The sequence below is a fragment of the Ailuropoda melanoleuca genome, chromosome 14 (assembly GCF_002007445.2).
Source record: "Ailuropoda melanoleuca isolate Jingjing chromosome 14, ASM200744v2, whole genome shotgun sequence".
Taxonomy (NCBI): Eukaryota; Metazoa; Chordata; class Mammalia; order Carnivora; family Ursidae; genus Ailuropoda; species Ailuropoda melanoleuca.
This window is the reverse complement of record NC_048231.1, coordinates 2,288,591-2,307,559: the sequence shown is the minus strand read 5'-3', so window position 1 is coordinate 2,307,559 and position 18,969 is coordinate 2,288,591. Positions and strand designations below refer to the sequence as shown.

At 42.9% G+C, this 18,969-nt stretch overlaps 1 protein-coding gene across 1 annotated transcript in view; it reads right to left on the bottom strand.

The window, feature by feature from the left end:
- DAAM1 (dishevelled associated activator of morphogenesis 1) overlaps positions 1-11,987 on the bottom strand; it is a 172,808-nt gene extending 160,821 nt beyond the window's left edge. Inside the window, exon 1 of the mRNA XM_034642666.1 lies at positions 11,807-11,987. The gene's annotated coding sequence lies outside the window, so the exon portion shown is untranslated. The remainder of the gene's footprint in view (positions 1-11,806) is intronic.
- Between the last annotated feature and the right edge of the window lie 6,982 nt (positions 11,988-18,969).

Below are 18,969 nucleotides of genomic sequence, written 5' to 3'. Positions count from 1 at the left end.
ATGGCATAGGCTAAGGAAAGAAACTTGCAACAAACAAATCTACCCTATGTTTATGAAGCCAGAAGAGTCTGATGGGAAACTCACTCAGTGAAACATAGCCGTGAAATATCTAGATCGTTTCTAGGATCTGGAGTTTTCTAGAATAGAAGCTACTAAGAGCATTTACTACTACCACTCTCCCACCCACTTTATCTCAAAGGCACTATTGGTGCTTGCCATTTGTAACGGGGTGGGTTATGTTTCCTTTTCTTTTAAACAGTAGGTGAATTGAATTGAATCTCCTAGGGAATCATCCTGAAAAGAAGGTAATGTCTCAAATTTTTCAGATCTTTTGCTCGTCCACTGTTTTCAGTCCTGGCTAAGTATCGGAATTACCTGGGGAGCTTTAAGAATCCTGGAGATTAGGCCCAAACCCGGACATCTACTGAATCAGAATCCTGATATATCTCCTTTTTATAACCACCACAGGGGATATTCTGACTCCCACCCGGGGCAGAGAACCAACAAACTCCTTCAGTACGAGGCATGGACCCCTTCAGAAGTCCCACCTAACCCTCTGAGAAAGAACTTTGGCTTCTGTTTTAACTGAAGCTGTGCGCTCCCCGAAGCATTATCTTTGCATTAGTTGCTTAAGACCTGAGCTTGGGTTGGTTAATTAGAACTTCATAACATTCCCCTCATGTACACTGAAAATCTTACCAATGTTCTTCTGAGAGCCAAGTTTGAGTGTGGCCAAAGCCCAAGTTTTGGACTCAGGTTTTAAAGACATTCTTGGTTGAGGGAGAGGGAAAAAAAAAATGAAACATCACTCTGTTAATCTTTTTCAGAGCTCTTCCCACACTGCTAATGTGAGATAAGCTGTCATTTTTAAAGGTTGAAGCCCCCCTCCCCTTTTCTAAGCATTTTGGCCTTTGACAATAATGACAGAGCCAACCTTTTCTTTCCCCAAAGCCTCATCTTCTTTATCCACAGATAACACTACTGACCAACCAACACAGGCCATGGGCTTCAAAGTTGTTTACCCACTAGCTCTGGTGGGCTTGCCCTGACCCAGCATCAGTGTCTCACGGAGTCCCCTGTTGTGACCAAGAATATGTCCTTAAAATGTGGCTGGCCTCCCAGGCAGTGGTCATGGAAGAATGGAGAAATGACCTCATAGGGTCTAATCCACTGACCTTTACTTTGCTCTCACCAACTGCCCAAATAAATAAAAACAGCAGGGTAGCTCGGTTTCCCAGATGAATTCCAATTTATCCCTAAATACCCAAGCCTCATCCAATGTTTAAAGTTCTCAGGCTATCCAAAATCTGTCAGCTGGCTCTCAACCAAGGCCAATTTTGCCCCCTCTGGGGACATCTGGCAAAGTCTGGAGATGGTTTTGGTTGTTACAACTGGGGGAAAGGTTGCTACTGGTACCTAGTGGGTACAGGCCAAATATGCTGTTAAGCATCGTGCAGTACACAGTACAGCCCCTACAACAAAGAATTATCCTGTCCAAAATGCCAGTAACACTGAAGTGGAGGAACCCTAGATTGGGTCATTTGCCAGCCCACTGCTTTGAAGAGACTCTCATTACAATTTTAATTTACTTTAGAACAGGGATCCAAACTCAAATGCCTTCAAGGTCCAAGGAGATAAAGAAATATCACATCAAGTGTCTGTGTATGAGGCACTAGGGGGTGGTGGGGCCTGTACCAAATCAGAGTGTAAATGCTCACTAAAATCGTCTTTAAAAATAACACTGTGTTAGCCAAACAAAACGTGACAGCTGGCTACCACCCTGTGTACCACTGGTAGTCAAGCTCTGGTTTAAAGAGTTTACCGATTTAAACAGAATTGGAGGATCACCCCCAAACACTGTCTAGCCTCATCCCTTACACCCTATGGAACTTCCTGAGCCCCAGGACAGGGGAACATAACTAGAAGCTGTTCAATTAAGAACAGACTAGGGATCAGATTTTAAGGGCTTAGCTTCAGCATCTCAGATATATAGTGCTAAAAGCAGGGGCCAATGTTGGAAACGCTCAAGGTGAGAAAAATGGCATTCTCCTCTCCCGGATCTCCATTCTAGGGACACCCAGTGGATAGTACATCAATATTACAAAATGCCACACAAGTATGTCACTATTTTATGACACCATTCTCCCCAAATTTTAGAATTTTCACATCGTTTCACAGATGAGGCAACAGGGGCCAAAGAGTTTTAAACGAATTGCTAAGATTACCCACATCTGAACAAAAAATTAACTGGTGTTTCTTTCTTCTCTGTGCAATTGCATCACAGCAACCAAAAGGTGAAAAGATTTCATTTCAAGGTGTCAAACATTCATGACTAAACTCTCTACCAACATAAATAAGTTATACACAAATGTTAAACTTAAACCTACTCATCACCATCCTCTTTTCCCAACAGAAAAACATTAACATGTTTGCCCCAAGTCACTGTTTTAAGATCTCTTTTCCACATAACGGAAGAATTAAAAACAGGTTAAGTATCTCCAGCCCTCCTTTCAGATCAGGCTGTAGCAAGGAAAGCCAAGTCAGCAAATGCAACAAGAAGAAGGAAACCCGGATCGGATCTGACTATCCCCGTGTGTATGCATGCTTTCTGCTGGAGGAATTCCTGGCCTGAGGAGACAGTATAAACAAATGCAATCCAGAGGGAAACAAATGATAAGATAACTGAGACCCCGTAACTCCCCTTTGTCCTCCCCTCCACCTACTTCCCCCAACTTCCCCCAACTTATTCCATCAGAAAAACAATCTAGCATGGGAGGATTAAAATGTAAGCAGCCCCCTCTCTGCTACCGCATAGCTCCCTATTCTTAATGAGGAGGTTAAGGGGGAAAACACCCTCCTTTGTGAGGTCAGTGGTTGTGGCTCCCCTCACGTGAAACCTGACCAAGTGGGGACAATCTTCTCCTTTGCCCATAGGGAGGCTATGAGAGCAGACCTGACAAGGAGGCAGTTCACTGCTCCCCCAGACTCAAATTACAATTCAAGGAGTACAGCAGGAAAAGATGGAGTACGTTAGAAGGTAGCTTCAGTCACAGCCTGAAAAGAAACTGGGTCAAACTAAAAATAGCATTTTTTTTTTTAAATTTTAAACCAATCCCTTAGCAGAAAATGTCACAGGCAAGGCGGTTTCTTGCCACAGTTCCTGGAACTTCTGCAGCTGGAAGTGTCACCTACACACAGACTGTCAAGCCCTAAATGGGTCAGAGAGGTTTTCCAGTCCAATCCAATCTCCATTCTTGATTTTTAAAACGCAAAAATACAATAACAGGCCTTTCATTTAACGTTCTGAGAACACTATGTAGTCTCAGCCATAGCCTTCAATTCCAGCCCAATTCATTCCACACCATCTCTGACTTTTTGCTCAAACTACCACTGAGCACTGAGTAATTCCAGGGGATGGGAGGGAGGGCACCTCTCATGCAAACAAGATTGCCACACAAAACCAGAATGGGAAATAAACAGAAATTTATTGTTGTTTCTTTTGCCACCATCATCCTAAATCAAATTACCACTAATATGGGGTGCATTTAAAAAAATAAATCCTAGGTCACTTACCTTGGACAAAACCATATAACATTTTCTGTATCCACAATTTCACCAACTTTCGACAGTAGGGAATGTAGCAAGGACCTTCAAATGGTTTAATTTGTCTTCATCATTTCCTTTAACTTTTCAGAATATTTTTGGTTACAAATTCTCAGGATTTTGAGGGGCCCTTAGTCTAAACCTCTTGTTGTAGAAAAGAAGATGTGGTGTGTGTGTGTGTGTGTGTGTGTGTGTGTGTGACCAACAGAATACTACTCAGCCATCAAAAAGAATGAAATCTTGCCCCGTGCAAAACATGGATGCAACCTGGGTGTACTATGCTAAGCAAAATAAGTCAAAGAAAGACAATTGATTTCACTCATATGTGGAATTTAAGAAACAAAACAGATGAACATAGGGGAAGGAAAGGAAAAATTAAAAAAAGAGAGGAAGGCAAACCATAAGAGACTCTTAACTATAGACAATAAACTGAGAGTTGCCTGAGGGGAGGTGGATGGGGGGATGGGCTAAATGGGTGATCAAAGAGGGCACTAGCTGGGATGAGCACTGGGTGTTATTTGTAATGATGAATCACTAAATCCTACTCCTAAAACCAATACTACGCTATACGTTAACTAACTTTAACTTAAATTTTTAAAAAAAAAAAAAAAAAAAAAGAACTACAGGTTCTAACTTAACTCACGTCTTAACAATTCACTGCTCAGTTTTACCAAATCCCTGTGAAACGAATACAAATATGGACATATATTATTCACATAGCTAACTCACCCTGTGAATGATTTTGATCACCATCCTTCCTTCTTCTTCTACGATGCAAGCCTGTGGAAGTTTTACGGAAGAATAGCAAAGCCAAGAAATGGCACCAAAACGTCCACTAATGATTTGTCACATTCCCAAGCAACAGAAAAGACTTCGGCAAAGTTTTAGGAAGCTGCTCTTAGTTCTAACCCACTCTTCACAGGACACCTGTCAAAAGCATATAGTTCCTTAGCAAATTGCTCGCAAAGCCTTGCTTCTAACTGATGGCGTCTGAAAAAACTAAGACCCCCACAGTTCATTTATATATACATGGCACCATCTTGTGCCATTGTGGTGACAGCTCTGCATTAATATATCCACGGGGTACGGTCTAGTCTCCTTTGTTGCCAAGAGCATGATGAATTTTTAAAAACGGGGGGGGGGGCACCTTGCTGGCTCGGTCAGTAGAGCATGCAACTTTTTCTTTTCTTAAAGATTTATTTATTTGAGAGAGAGAAAGAGAGCGAGTGCGAGCGGTAAGAGGCAGAGAGGGAGACTCTGACACAGGACTCGACACAGGGTGATCTCAGGACCCTGAGATCATGACCTGAGCCAAAATCAAGAGTCTGACACTTAACTGACTGAGCCACCCAGGTGCCCCTGTGTATGGGACTCTTAATCTCAGGGTTGTGAGTTCAAGCCCCACCTTAGGTACAGAGCCTACTTCAAAAAAAATTAAATTTTTAAAAATTAAAAAAAAAAGAAAAAGGTTGACTCAAATTACAGTACAGTTTGTGGCTCTAAAACAAGGCAAAACTAAGCCACGGCCTTGATCTGGTTTGTATATTACTAACAAACTGAGCTTAGCCGAAAAGCAGAATATAAAAACCCATTTCAAAAAACAAAAGGTGGGCATCTCTATTGCCCAGACCATGCCCAAAGGTGGGATCTGGGCTATCTAATCTCAGAAGCCTGAATTCAGAAAGCCCATCAGATGGGCAATGTTTGCCAATCGCACAAGAGACTTTTTTTTTTTCCAGAAATGAAAAGGACAAAGACCAGTTTAATAGTTGACCCTAATTATGTACCTGGCAGAATACAAGGTACCTTCAATTCTAATCCTGGTGCAATTTATAGAACAGAATGAACTCAGTTTATTACTAAAGGTGATTGACATACTTAGGAAGTATAACAAGATGAATCAGGGGGAAAAAAAAAGCTCCTGAAATCAATGTCTGTTGAATGAATATTATGTTTGAGTAGCCTAATGACTAATAAGCCTTTGTTTTCATTGTCTTTTCCTGGCAATATATTGTTAGGGCATAACTTTCTTATTATTTCCCTAAATGACACGGTTTGAGTTTTACTCAATTGTCTTCATTAAATATTGTCAAAGTGGCACAATATCCAGTTTTCAGCCAAAAGGAAAAGATCTATTTTAAGTCAGGAAATCGTACCAACTACACTGGAAACTGAACCTGCTTCCCCCCCCCCCGTTTCTACATTTAATTCACAATAGTGGCTATGGTTTAAAAGAATTGCAATCGTATATTTGACACCAAATTTACTCCACTGTAAAAATAAATAAAAGTCTCCCTTCTGAGGTGGGAAATAAAAAAGCTTATTTTAATATCTAAGGACAACCCAATATTAGATTACGTGTTTGACTACTACTCAAGTTTTCATTATTTCCCTTTCAAAAGAGCTTTCACAATTTATGTTAAAAGACAACAAGGAGGAGGGAAGCTCAGAAGTTATGGGAGTCTTAACTCACCAGGCAGGCTTCTGTGGCTCTGTTCTGGGTGAGAAGGGTTTTGTTTTTTTGTTTTTTGTTTTTTGGTTTTTTTTTTTTCAGATAAGAGATTCAACCTATTGAAAAGTTATCTCAGTTAACAAATACAGTCTAATGCTGGACAGGCTCCAAATGGATTTAGAGATGGCATATAAGAGCATTTCTTTTTTCAAATAATTTGCCTATCACCCACATAGCCAAAAGGAGGGAGTTCAAAAGTGTTATCATCCAAACACACAAATGCAACATTTTTAATCTCATGCAACATCTGCTGCTCCAGAAAGTCAGACTTAAGGAACCATTAACTGAAGAAGCATTTTTACTCTCAATCGGCCCAGCACTTAATGACCCAGCACTGTTTCAGAATTAAGAGATACAAAGGAAGTTGTGATTCCCCCTAAGTCAATGGAGAGAAAAGAATATAACACACAGGAAAACCAGAGGCAAAGCAATCGTGTGGGTAAAGAACTAGGCTGCCTGGGTCCCTAACCTAGTCTGCCACTGACCAGTTGCATGACCTGAGCTAGGCAAGTTCCTTAACTTCTTCACACCTCAGTTTGTAAAATGGTGATGATAGTACGTATCTCATAGAGCTATTGACAAGAGTCGATGGTTAAGCCCATGTAAAGCATTAGGAAGGACCTGGCACAAGGTAAGCATCTCACACACCTTGACTATTAGCACCGCGTTACCTGTGTTAGCTTCTACGGTCAGGCTAGGGGCTCTAAGGAGGAAGAAGCAGAGCTGGTCGGTAAAAGCTGAAGCAGGGAAGGGTTCCTGGAATCTGTGGCACTCAAGATGGATTTGAGAGCACAAGGAGAATTTAGAAACTCAGAAGCACCCATTCCAAATGAGGGGAGCCATTACCACAGAAAGTCACAGATGGTATAAAAACCAGGAGTGCTTAAACATCAACAAGGAAAATACTGCTTACCAAAGCTGAGTATATATTTGGTAACCTCAGATTAATTGCAGGCGGGGGACACAGGGAGAGGCCTCCAAATACATGCTGCAGTACTCCTGGATTAATTAGTGTTTCACTAATTTTTTAACCTGTGTACTATGAATGCAAACTCACTTTGAAATACTCAGTTCTCTCCTCCTAGAACAGTGGAAAGGATGCCAGAAAATAAAAAGGTAAACTTTTTTTTTCCTGCAAAAATAGCCTGCTAGAGTGGAATGTAGGTCACTGAAATCAACTTGCATCTCATCTGCATCCGTCCCTCTTTCAGTGGGGGTACTAAGTGGTGGCCTGGAGGAACCGGAGGGGCAGGGAGCACTTCAGATGCATCCTTCAATTCCAATCTCTATCAGCCGCCCTCAGCCACTCTGAACACAATCTACAGAAAAAGACAGTACACTCGTGAAGCAAATGTAACCTCAAAGGAGGTATCCTCCACCCCAGTCTGCCCCACTGACCAGATGCTACCCCCAAGCCACATAGAGAAACTGCCCTCCTTACTGATTTCTTAAATAGCACCTGTGCAATCAGACGCCTCTAAACTGAGCTCTCTGGAAAATCACTAAGAACAGATTCTGTGAGTGTTTAGGATACATACTCAACTCACTTGGAAGATTTCTTCCATTACCAAGTTAGAGATTGTAATGCCAATATAAGTGACAGTAGTCCACATCCCTTATTCAAAGAAGAAAAATCACAAAACAGAATAGAAAAAATTTCATTTTGACTGTGCCCTCTCTAGAATTTAAAGAGTTTGCTAACCTAAATTGGCAAAGTTGCTTAGTTTCCTGCAGTAGAAGAATAGCCTTAAAACTTGGAAATACCAGCAGCATGACATGAAGCCAGGGAGGGCCCCACAGAAGTTACAAGCTCTGTGATTATTTCCTGAACCGAACACCTAAGGCTGTCAGTGGTACCAAGCTTTGTTGGAAAAGCTTGTTTCCCCTGATCCAACAGCTGTAACTTTTTAAGTGATTTCACAGAAGACCTCAAGATTCTCAAGCCAAAGCCACTCTTTATAGCATCCCCAAAATATTTACACAATGAAACACTTTCAATCTTAACCATGTTTTGTGTGTAAACACCTTATTTGTTCTGATGACCATAGCACCGACACTAAAAGCAGCCTTTTAAACAAAGTAGCTCGAACAAAACCACACACAGACACACAGGCATTCTTAACACCCAGAGCCTATCCACAGAGCAAGAAAGCCAGGATTCAAATTCCTTGGCACCTACTCACTAAGCTCCTGTAAGCACCACCCAAGGACACGACCCAGTGCACCCTCGCTACTATCACGCCTCCTTACTAATTTATACTCTAAAAACCCACAGAACCTGCCTGCTGGATGATAACAGAATGTTACAAATACTGGACAAGTGTTTCCTACCCCCATTTCTTCTTTCACATTAGCCAGCATGGGACAACTGATCCTGTTTTGGGGTACACTTCACCCCAGACGAGAGAGCCATTGTCCAGCTCCTCTACCCAAATGGTGCCTCCGGTACCAGAGGTGGCCTGGGAAAGCCTCTAGTTATCTTTGCCTTGGTGTCTCTCTCTCTTTCTCTTCTGTCATACACCTCCTGGGAAAGTTATCTGGGTCAAGGATAGTACAAGAGAAATCTAGAAATATCTGCTTTGGAGTAATAAGAATTGTATTAAGAACTGTAACAAGAATTTTAAGGGGGGGGGAAATGTCTTCGTGAGTGAATATATTCCAAAAGCAAATAATTACAAATACATCTATTTCAAACACACGGAGGCCTTTTTTTTTTTTTTTTACTTCAAGTTACATGCTACATGGGAGGTTTTCGTTTATGCTGAGATGCGACTACTTCACAGAAAGCTACAGGAATATTACAGTTGATGCCAGAACTGTCAATGGAAAGAATGCAATCTGGACTCTCCAATCATGGTTCTACTATTGACTCAACAAATATTTATTAAATACCTACCAGTGGACAAACACTAATTGCTAGAGAGGCAGGGAAGGACCAGACAAAGACTCTACTCTCAAAGACCTTAGGGGAGTAGGGAAAAAAGCCGCACATTAGAACTGCTGTCAGACTTATAGGGACACAAGAAATAAACAGATACTGAAGGAGATTTTCAGTCAATGCTAAGTTCTAGGACAAAAATAAAGAGTGACAATTTCTGATTCTGTTTCCCATGAGGATGTAACCACCCACTTAAAACAAGATGATGAATGTCAACCACCTGGCACTCAGCATCCCCATTTACCTGCACACGAATGCACACGCATACACACTCACAGATACAGCCTTCTCCCCCCTTAACTGCAATATCTGTGATAATCCACCTTGGTATGTAATGAAAGCAGAAGGTAAACAAGATATTTGTGTAATTCTATTACACTTAATGCACTTAAATTACAAATAACTGTATTCAAGAATCTCTAAAAAGGCAAAATCTAAACAATTCTAAGATACAAGGATAAAAAGAAGTCCAGATACAGGGAATATACTAGTAATATTAGAACTATTATTATAAATAGTTATATGGCTGCCTTGCCCACTTCGATGGGCTGCCATGAAGAGCCAGGGCTATTTTGCCAGTCAAGGGATACAACTAAGGCTCAGAGATACTAAGCCAAAGCCACAGTGTCAGAAGCTGAATTTAACTCATCTTCAGATTATTTTGAGAAAAGACAATGACCATGTCCTTCGTAGAGTCACAAGGTTTTATAGGTAGACTCAACTTTGGGAAACCCTCTCTATTCCTCCCCCACATTACTATTGACCGAGGTCCCTGGAGGTAAAGGGTTAACCGCAGGGTGGGGTAGCCAGCAATGACAGAGCCAGAGCAGGACCCAGGCCTCCCAGATCCCTGCCCAATCTGCTTCATTCTCAAGGACCTGCATCCTTTAGGCAGGCGGCAGGCTTTTAGATTTTATGAGAACCCCAAAGGATGATACTGACTTCCATAATTCAAGCTCAGTCATTAATTGTCCCTATAAACTTCCAGAGAGCTGCACCTAGAGCAATTTGATGCCCTTTACTGGTGGCTAGAAAGCTCTCTTCATGCAAAACAGAGGACACGCCCTCCTTGAGAAAGCTGCCTCTAACACTGTCAGGTATTAGGTAAATTATGCATCTAGCCTGCAAGGCAAAAGAGATCATTCCATTGTAATTTTCAGAGCTTGCCTCAGGCAAAAGGCTCCAAACGATTACTTCCGGAGAGGGGAGAGTCCAGGTACCCGCACAAGAGAGGGAAAGGGGTCCTGAACTGTGTCCAAGCTACTTCTAAGAGAAAGGCGAGAGGCCTGGGCCGTGAAACCGGTGAAGAAGAGAGAGCAGCTGGGCCCGGAACGAGCATTTGACCACACCCACTGGCCACGCCCTCCCAGCTGCCCGCAGAGCCACATCGAATTGAAACAGCAGTGGGAGCAGTTAAGATTCCGACGGCAGGAGTCGCCATGGCAACGGGATTCATCTTGCAGACAAACTCCGCTTCAATTTACTGGGTCCTTCCCCAGCCTTAAGCAACTACCAACTCCATAAGAGCAAAACGGTCACGGGTAGCATTTGTTCTTGATGCTCTCCCGCTGGTGGAGATGGGGTGGGGGACAGAGTTGGAGGAAATAAAGCGTAGTTATCTATTCCTGGGCCCACTAAAATATTTTTTGAAGAGGGGGAACAAAACACCCCAACGCCAGGCTGTGACCACTTGAGCCATTCTCGGGGTTTGATGAATGAATGAGTATACGAAAGAATGAGGGTGCTAGGGAAAGGAAATCCCGAGGACAGAGTTCTAGGTCCTCGAGCGCGTCTCAAGTATAAGGGCAAGCCCATCACAAGCACCTGGATTTTCGACACCAGCTGGTTCCTATTGCCCAGCCCTCCTGCCCCACAGAGAGCCTCATCATTAGATTATTCGACACCCCGCACCGCCTTACCACCTCCCAGCCCCAAACTCTGGGCAGATGCTTCGCCCCCGCTCAGGTGCTCTTTGTGGAGGGAGCAATCAGAGAAGGGGAACCAAGATGCACCTTTCCCAGGCGGAGAGGCGGGAGCGCTCTGCGGCGCCTCGAACCCGCTTCGCCCGCCGCGCAGCCTCTCCTCACTGCCGTCCGCCAACACCCCCTTGCTCCTTCCGCAGCGCGGGTTTCCCTCTTCTCCTGTGAGACCTTTAGCTTCCAACTTTCTCGGAATTAGTCAACCCGTCCCTTTCGAATAAAGCTTGAAGTGAGAACTGCAAGGATGTTTGGGGTTCTGCTCGGACGCGGGCCGGCGGGTAAACGAGTCCCTCCTTCCCCGTCGCCACCTCCGAGTCCACCACGCCTGCCTCGGAGCCTCCCCGGCCAGCAGCTCCCAGCCGAGGCCACGACCCCCCCGGCGCCCCACCGCCGCAACCTCGGGAGCCCGCAGCAAGGCGGCGAGTGGTACCCTGCCTGCTCTTTTGGCATCCCAGAGCCTCAGAAAGAAAGGAGGGAGGGATCCATGTCGTCGGGGGCGCCTTCCTCCGGGCTCGCCTTGCTTTTCGCCGCGCTTGCAGCCATTTTCCGAAACCCAGCTTGGCAGCCGGGAGCTGTCGAGGTCCCGTTCCCACCCAGACCCAACCTGAAGGACGGGTTTAATATTTACCTACTGGCCCTGGGGCTCCGGGGAGGCAGCGGGAGGGCGCGCCGCGAACCCAGCGCTGGGCCCGAAGAAGCGCGCCCACCCCCGCGCCACCGCGCGGTGCTACTTAATGAATGAGTGCTGCGAGCGAGGCGGCACGTCCCCCTTACCTGAGCAGCCCCTGCATGCTGGAAAGGCGGCTCTGCGCTCCGCGTACAATGGGATCCGGTTAAACAGTTTCCTTCACAGCCGCTCGTAGGTTACCAACTCGCAGGTGACATCACCCTCTCCTCGCCTGATAGGATACAATGTGGCGCCCACTGCGCATGGACGCCGCAGCCGGACCCGCACACCCCTGGGAGTTGTAGTCTGAGTCTCACAAGCACAGCCCAAGTAGCTACGCTAACTGGGGTCACAGAACTACACTTCCCGAAGTATTCCTCGGCCTTGGTCCCCTCCCCTTGGTCCCGCCCCCGCCGGGACCCGCCCCCTCCCCGCCCTCCTGCCTTGCAGTGTTAGCGGTGGTCGTTCAAGGAGCCCAGTTGCGGACAGCGCGGGCGCGGGCACCCTGCGGTCGTGCCCTTTGACTTGACCTCCACTCTGCCCAGTGCGGGCTCGGAAGGCCACCAGGGGTCCGGCGCTGGTGCGCAAGGGCCAGGCAGCTCTGATCAACCCGGCTCTTGGCCCCAGCTGGAAAGAGAAGATTAAGCCTTTCACTACCGTCCTTGCGCGTAGAAACTAATTAATAGGACGCACTGGTTTCTGGGTCAAAAGCGGTCCTGGAATTCCCCCACGTCCCCGAGGATGAGGCGATGCGGGCCCCGAAGAAGAGAAATCCCCGTGTGACCCACTTACTACAATTCACCTTTCTGTCCTCTTTCCTTCTCCCATTTAACGGAGTCCGGGTGACCAACCACAACGCAGGCAACAGCTTAGTTGGCTGAGCTGACAGAATAACGGAGGCTGTCACTAATAGAAATGCGGTGTAATAGACAGACAGTCGCGGCAACCCTCCATCAGGGAGCCTGCTGCTGCTGCAGAGATAGTGCTATCGCGCAGCCATGCTTTTGTTCTTCGCTGCAGCTGGCTTCCCGCTCTGATGGCTCTCAACTCCCAGGAAGACGACGTCCTTGTCTGAAGTTTTAATAAACAACACACATGTATATATGTACTTTTAAATCCACAACACTCTGCCCTCATTTTCCGTACCTTTCTCTCAAATATTTTTTAAATGACTTAAACCAAACAACAGCGTGCTGTTCAAGAATGCCGTGATCTTAATACAGCCAAATGTTTAGTTAAAGGTAAGCAAAAGGTGTGTAGCAGAGTTCTGACCCTTTAGGAAGATTTTATTTTCAATATGTAAAATTTTTCCGTGACATTTTTCATTATTCAATGAATACCAACTGCTATCAAAAATTAACACTGAGAGCAAATCTCCAGGTGTCTTTTTAAGTGGATAAAAGAAATCGGTGCATCTAGTTATTCCAGTTGTAAAGGCAAATTATAATGCCACTTGAAATATCTCAATCACAAATAAGGATCAGCTCACACCCTTATTTCCACTGGCAAAATCTCTAAAAGACTGTACATCTTGTGAAAAAAAAAAGTTCACGATTAAGATTTCAAACAACTCCACCTAATTATTGGTGAAAAGCTTATCACTCTTATTTTTTCATTTCATTATGCAACATTAACTTGGGTTCAAGAGAAAAATATTCATGGAACTGGTTGAGAAACTCAGGAGAGAGACATATGCTTTGTTTTGCTGAGAGAGGAGTTTTAGTGCTGAATTCTGATTTTCTTTTAACAAGCCTATTCCTTACAGACCAGACACATTTTTCTCCACTGAAGGAAGATAACTTTGAATGTTCTGAGCTATTCTATCCATTTCAAATATTGTGTTAAATGGAACCCAGACAATGCAAATGTTCCCTTGGCCATCAGATCAAGAGTATAACTGGTGATATTCTAGTTAATGGGTAGGCTTAATGTATTGCAGCTCATTGTGGAAAAATATTCAGAAAGAAACTTGACCTGAAATGATTCGAAAGGCTCTCCAGTTTTATAACTGTGTAAAGCTTTTAGATGGAAACATAATCAGTGAGCCTGAAATGTATTGAGTCAATAAATTGGATGTGGAGACTTTCTATAAGGCAGGGCTTATCTTTACAGATAAAAGTATATTATTGAGGTACAATCTGAGGAGTAACTTTATAGGACAAATCACTTTACAGCAATTTCTCTTGGGTCTCTAGCAGCAAAGGAGAGGATGGAGCCCGCCTGCAGAAAAAAATTCCATTCGCAATAGCAATTAATATTATAGGACTGTGCCATGTTACATAGCTCCTTTCCATACGTAAAAGACATCATATACGGTAGACTTTATGCACAAAAATGTGCAGATGTGCACGTGTCAGCTGTCCTTCTTATTCAATAGATATATCAATAACAGACATAGAAAATAAGGTGTTGTATTTGGAAGCATTTTTCTGTAAGTGGTGATGGATTTGAACTGATTCCTGCACAGTTTCATTGGTAACCAGGGGAAACAAAGATGGCTCTTCAGCATCAGAAATGCAGTCTGTGGACCTGGGACCAGAGGAAGATTAACAACTTCTAACCAGACAGAAGGGAACTGTCTCTGTCTTCCTTTCTATGAGACACATGCACATACATTCACATACACTCATTGTGTTTGTTTGTATTTAATTCTAAGTGACTAAGTAGTCTCATAAGACATCAGAAACACCCACTCTGTCTAGCTTAATTTATATGCTCAATGGGCATCTTTGCTTTTTTTCCTTTTCTTTTTAAATGATTGCTGTTGTTCTAGAATGATCTTATGAAAGACCCTGTCTTACCCCATAATCGTTGCCTACTAATTAGGAAACTGTGGGACTACTGAAAATAGAGTTAATTGACCATCTACAGGTGGAGGAGGGGAAGTTGTCGTGGGGTATTTTGCTATCTTTCAAAATAACTTCTCTCAGTTCTGGTTACAAGGTTTTACTCTACACGTTGGGTTTTAGATAAGGGAGGAAATGAGATATAAACAGAGAAAGAATTTTAAGTTTGTAGCTTTGCAAGTGTTTTCACACAATAGTTTGATGTTTTGCAACAACTGAGCTTATGTGCTGAGCCCAGGTTTGGGATCATGCCATTTTACCGCTTTTGAGCAATGTGACCTTTTGCTTATTCTGTGTTGTTTACCCTCTGAGCCTCAATTTCCTATTCTTCCAATGGAGTTAACAGTGAAACCTACTTCACAAGGTTTTTGAGCATTAAATTAGATGAGACACGTAAAAACACTTCTGCCATTGAAAATTCAGATGCTGGTTCTTGTTATCATTTGCAATTTTCCCCTGAAGATTATCTCAAATGTCAACTGTAATTATGAAACAATAAAAAGCTATTTAAATTTTTAAAAATTTGTTCTTAACAAGAAACTATTAGAAATTATATAGCAAGCACATATTATCTCACTAACCTGTAAGCAGACGAAATGTACTTTGGAAAAACAAAAAACAAAAAACCATGAGAAATCCAAATTGAACAGTGCTGGTCCTTGGCTTGTTTTCAGATCCATGCCTTGTCCTTCCCCACTGTCCCAAGCTGTCCTCACTATCACAGGCCATCTTCCGCAGGCCTCTGAGCAGAGAGAGGCACTGCTGAGAGGTTGGAAGCAAGAGCAAGCATGAGACCAGGGCATTTCTCCATGTCCACTTCCACAGAGTAGCACTGGGTGATGTATATGGCAAGGGTCGCAGCATTTCCCACGTTGGGCCGGTCCACGGTGGTTCCAGCTTCTTCCAGCCTCTGTTAATGCCACCCGCTCCCCTTGTCTGTCCCTCCAGCCTAGGGGTGGAGGTCACTTCCTGCTGTTGCAAATCTCTCATTGCATGTTTGGCTTCTCAGACTTTCTATCACCCCATGACCAATTCCCTGTACTGTATTATGTCTGTTTTAAATACTTAGGATGTTTCCCCCCACCCCCCGGCAGAACCCATAACTGATATACTTGTGTCTTACAGTTCAAGTTCTAAGTTCTTGTATCTAAAGTTGTATCTAAGTTCTTGTGTCTAATACTTATGTCTAAATTTTTAGGGGCAGGCAACAGAAACTTTTCTGTGGCTAGTTTATGGAAAATAATGAAAGTAATAGGATTAAGTGAAAGGATTAAATAACCAAGGCTCCACCTACCAGCTTAGAGAACTGAAACAGTGATAGTTTTTGGAACTTCTCTCCAGAGCACTGCTCCAACAGCCCTCAGTCTCCACATCTCTTTGTTCCAAGTCACAAATTCCTGAGAAGCTGAGAGCCCTATCTCAGGGTGACTATCCCTGAGTTAATTATCTACAGCAGTGGTTCCTAAAGTGTGGGGCCCCAGACCCACAGCATCGGTATCACCCGAGAACTTGTTATAAACACAAACGCTTGGGCCCCATCCACAGACCAACTGGAAAAGGAAATGGAGGAATGGGTCCCACAGTCTGTGTTTTAACAAGTCCTCCTGCTGATTCAGACCCACATGAAAGTTTTTGAACCACTCCTCTGTAGAGAAGATGACAAGATCATGTGGCTTAGATATGGTCACTCAGGCCCTACCCTGTGTCTCTGGGAGTCTTCCCAGAGAGGAAGAAGTGTTGTGAACTGGCAGGCACCCCAAGAGGTGTTGAGGAAAGCTGGTAAATCTGTCAAGGTCTTCACAGTAAAATTTGGTTCTTCCTGAGGGAGAGGACTTTGGAGTATTCTGAGCCAACTAATCAATTTAGTCACAGCAAAGTCACTTGGAAAAGATTGATTTCACTGTGTTTGAGAACTTGGAAAAGCTGAAAAACCAGCATGGGGCAGTACAAGGGAGATGCAGTCATACAGAAATCTAAGAACAGGAACATTCATAAGATCAGACCACAGTAAAAGCGGACATGGAAATAGCTCCAGCCATTCAAAACCCTTCAGACCAGTCTCATGTGAACAGCTCTTGGGAATTCAGAAACAGAAACTCTCCTTTGAGGGGCTCCTGGCTGGCTCAGTCAGAAGAGCATGTGACTCTTGATATCTAGGTCCTGAGTTCCAGCCCTACATTGGGTGTAGAAATTACTTTAAAAAATTGAAACTTTAATTTAAAAAAAAAAAAGAAGCAGCAGCAGCAGCTCTCCTGTGACTATCTTAGCTAGGATCCCTATACTAGCTTATTTATAACTGGCTTACGCTCGGCCCATCTATGAGACCTGTACTATTCAATTCTGTAGCCACTGGCCACATGTGGCTATTTAAACTTAAATTAATTAAAATTAAATAAAATGTAACACTCACTTCCTCAATCACAATTGCCACATTTCAAACAATGAGGCTACATGAGGCTAGGCTACCATGTTGGTATCTCAGATATAGAGTATTCCTGTCATTTGAGAAAGTTCTATTGAACAGTGATCCTCTGTCACCTTATGAATTTTCGGATCCTGTCCTGCTGAAACCCATCGTTTTTTCTATATCTTTTCCAGGTCAAAGTCCAGAGAAGGAGAGAAAATGAAAGAGAAAAAAAGAAAGAAAAGAATCTGATTGTTCCAGTTCGCCATTTTAAGCCAGATCATGCCATAAATCATTGACTAGCATGAAAAAGGCAGATAACCCAACCAAAAAAAATGACCAAAAATCTTAAATAGGCACTACACATACACACGTACAAATCCCATACCCAAATGGTCAATGAGCATGTGCACGTGTGAAATCATAACATTTCAACTGAGCATGTGGAAAGGTGCTCAAACTAATTAGTCATCAGGGAAATGCGAATAAAGGCCACCGTGGGATATTACTGCATACTCATCAGATTGGTTAAAATGAAAAGGACTAACTATATTAATGATTGGCAACTAAATCATATGCTGCCAGTGAGAGTAACAATTTGAATAACTGCTTTGCAAAACTCTTTATTAGTGTCTGCTGAATGTGAACATACCCATAGGGTATAGCTCAGCAATTCACTCCTAGGAATATACCCAGCAGGGCCATGTATATGTATTCACCAAAAGACACATATTTGAATGTTAATAGCTATGCTATTATAGTCTAGGGTGGCCAGGCCATATTTGAGATATACTAAAAATATTGTTGGTTTGTCTAAAATTCAGACTTAATTGGAAAGTCTATATTTTTACTTGCTGAATCTGGCCACCTGATCATAGCCCCAAAATAGAAACAGCACAGTTGTTTATGCAAAGTAGAATGGATAGATAGACTGTGGCACAGGCACACAGTTCATACTATATAGCAGAAGTCGGCAAACTTTTTCTGGAAGGGGCTATATAGTGAGGTCCTGTGGGCCATGTGATCTCTGTTATAACTACTCAACTCTGCCATTGTAGCATGAAAGCAGCCAAGATGTAAAGAAATGGGCATGGCTATGTTCCAATAAAACTTTATTTACAAAATCAGTGCTGGCCGTGAGCCATAATTTGGCAACTCCTGCTGTCCAGCAGTGAGAGTGAATGGGGCATGTCTGCTTGTAAAAATGTGGATGAATCCCCACAAAAATAACATTAAGCAAGAGAGTTATACCGTGTATATTTACATAAAACTAAAAATTGGGTAAAACTAATAATGATGTTAGAAAGCAGAAGAGTAGTTACTTTTCGGGGATAGTTACAGGAGGGAGCATGCAGGAGAGCTCGAGGGTGCTACTATTGCTCAAATTTTTTGTCTGGGAGCTGGTTACATGGGTATTTCACTTCAAAAATTCATCATGCTGTACATTTATGATTTGTGTGCTTTTATGTATGTGCATTATGTGAAAATGAAATAGTTATATATATTTAAAACTAGGTCAAATAATCTCAAGATCGTGCCCTTAAGAATTATTTTATGAATTCTTATACCCAAGGTTTTTTTTTTTCTAATTATAAGAGGAATTCATGGGGTTTTTTTGTAGAGAATTTAGAAAAAAAAAACTGCTACCTAAGACAATAAAATCACCCATAAGTCTACAAACCAGAGAGAAGTATTAATATTTCTTCCCCTGCCCTCCTCCTTCAAACCTGGGATCATTTTATTTTATAATTGGCTTATTTTATTTGAAAATATATCTTGGGAATTTTCTATGTCAGCACAATTTTTTTACATCTGCATTTTAATGGCTACATGGTATTTTATTATGTCAAGATAACCATCTTTTATTTAATCAATCATCTATTGTGCAATAAGTCACTTCCAATCTTTTGGTATTAAAAATAGCTCTGATGTACCTCCTACTTCAATTTTTGTGCCCACCAACGAGTATGTCTTTAGAGGTAGAAATACAACACAGGTGGACATAAAGGGTTTTCATGCT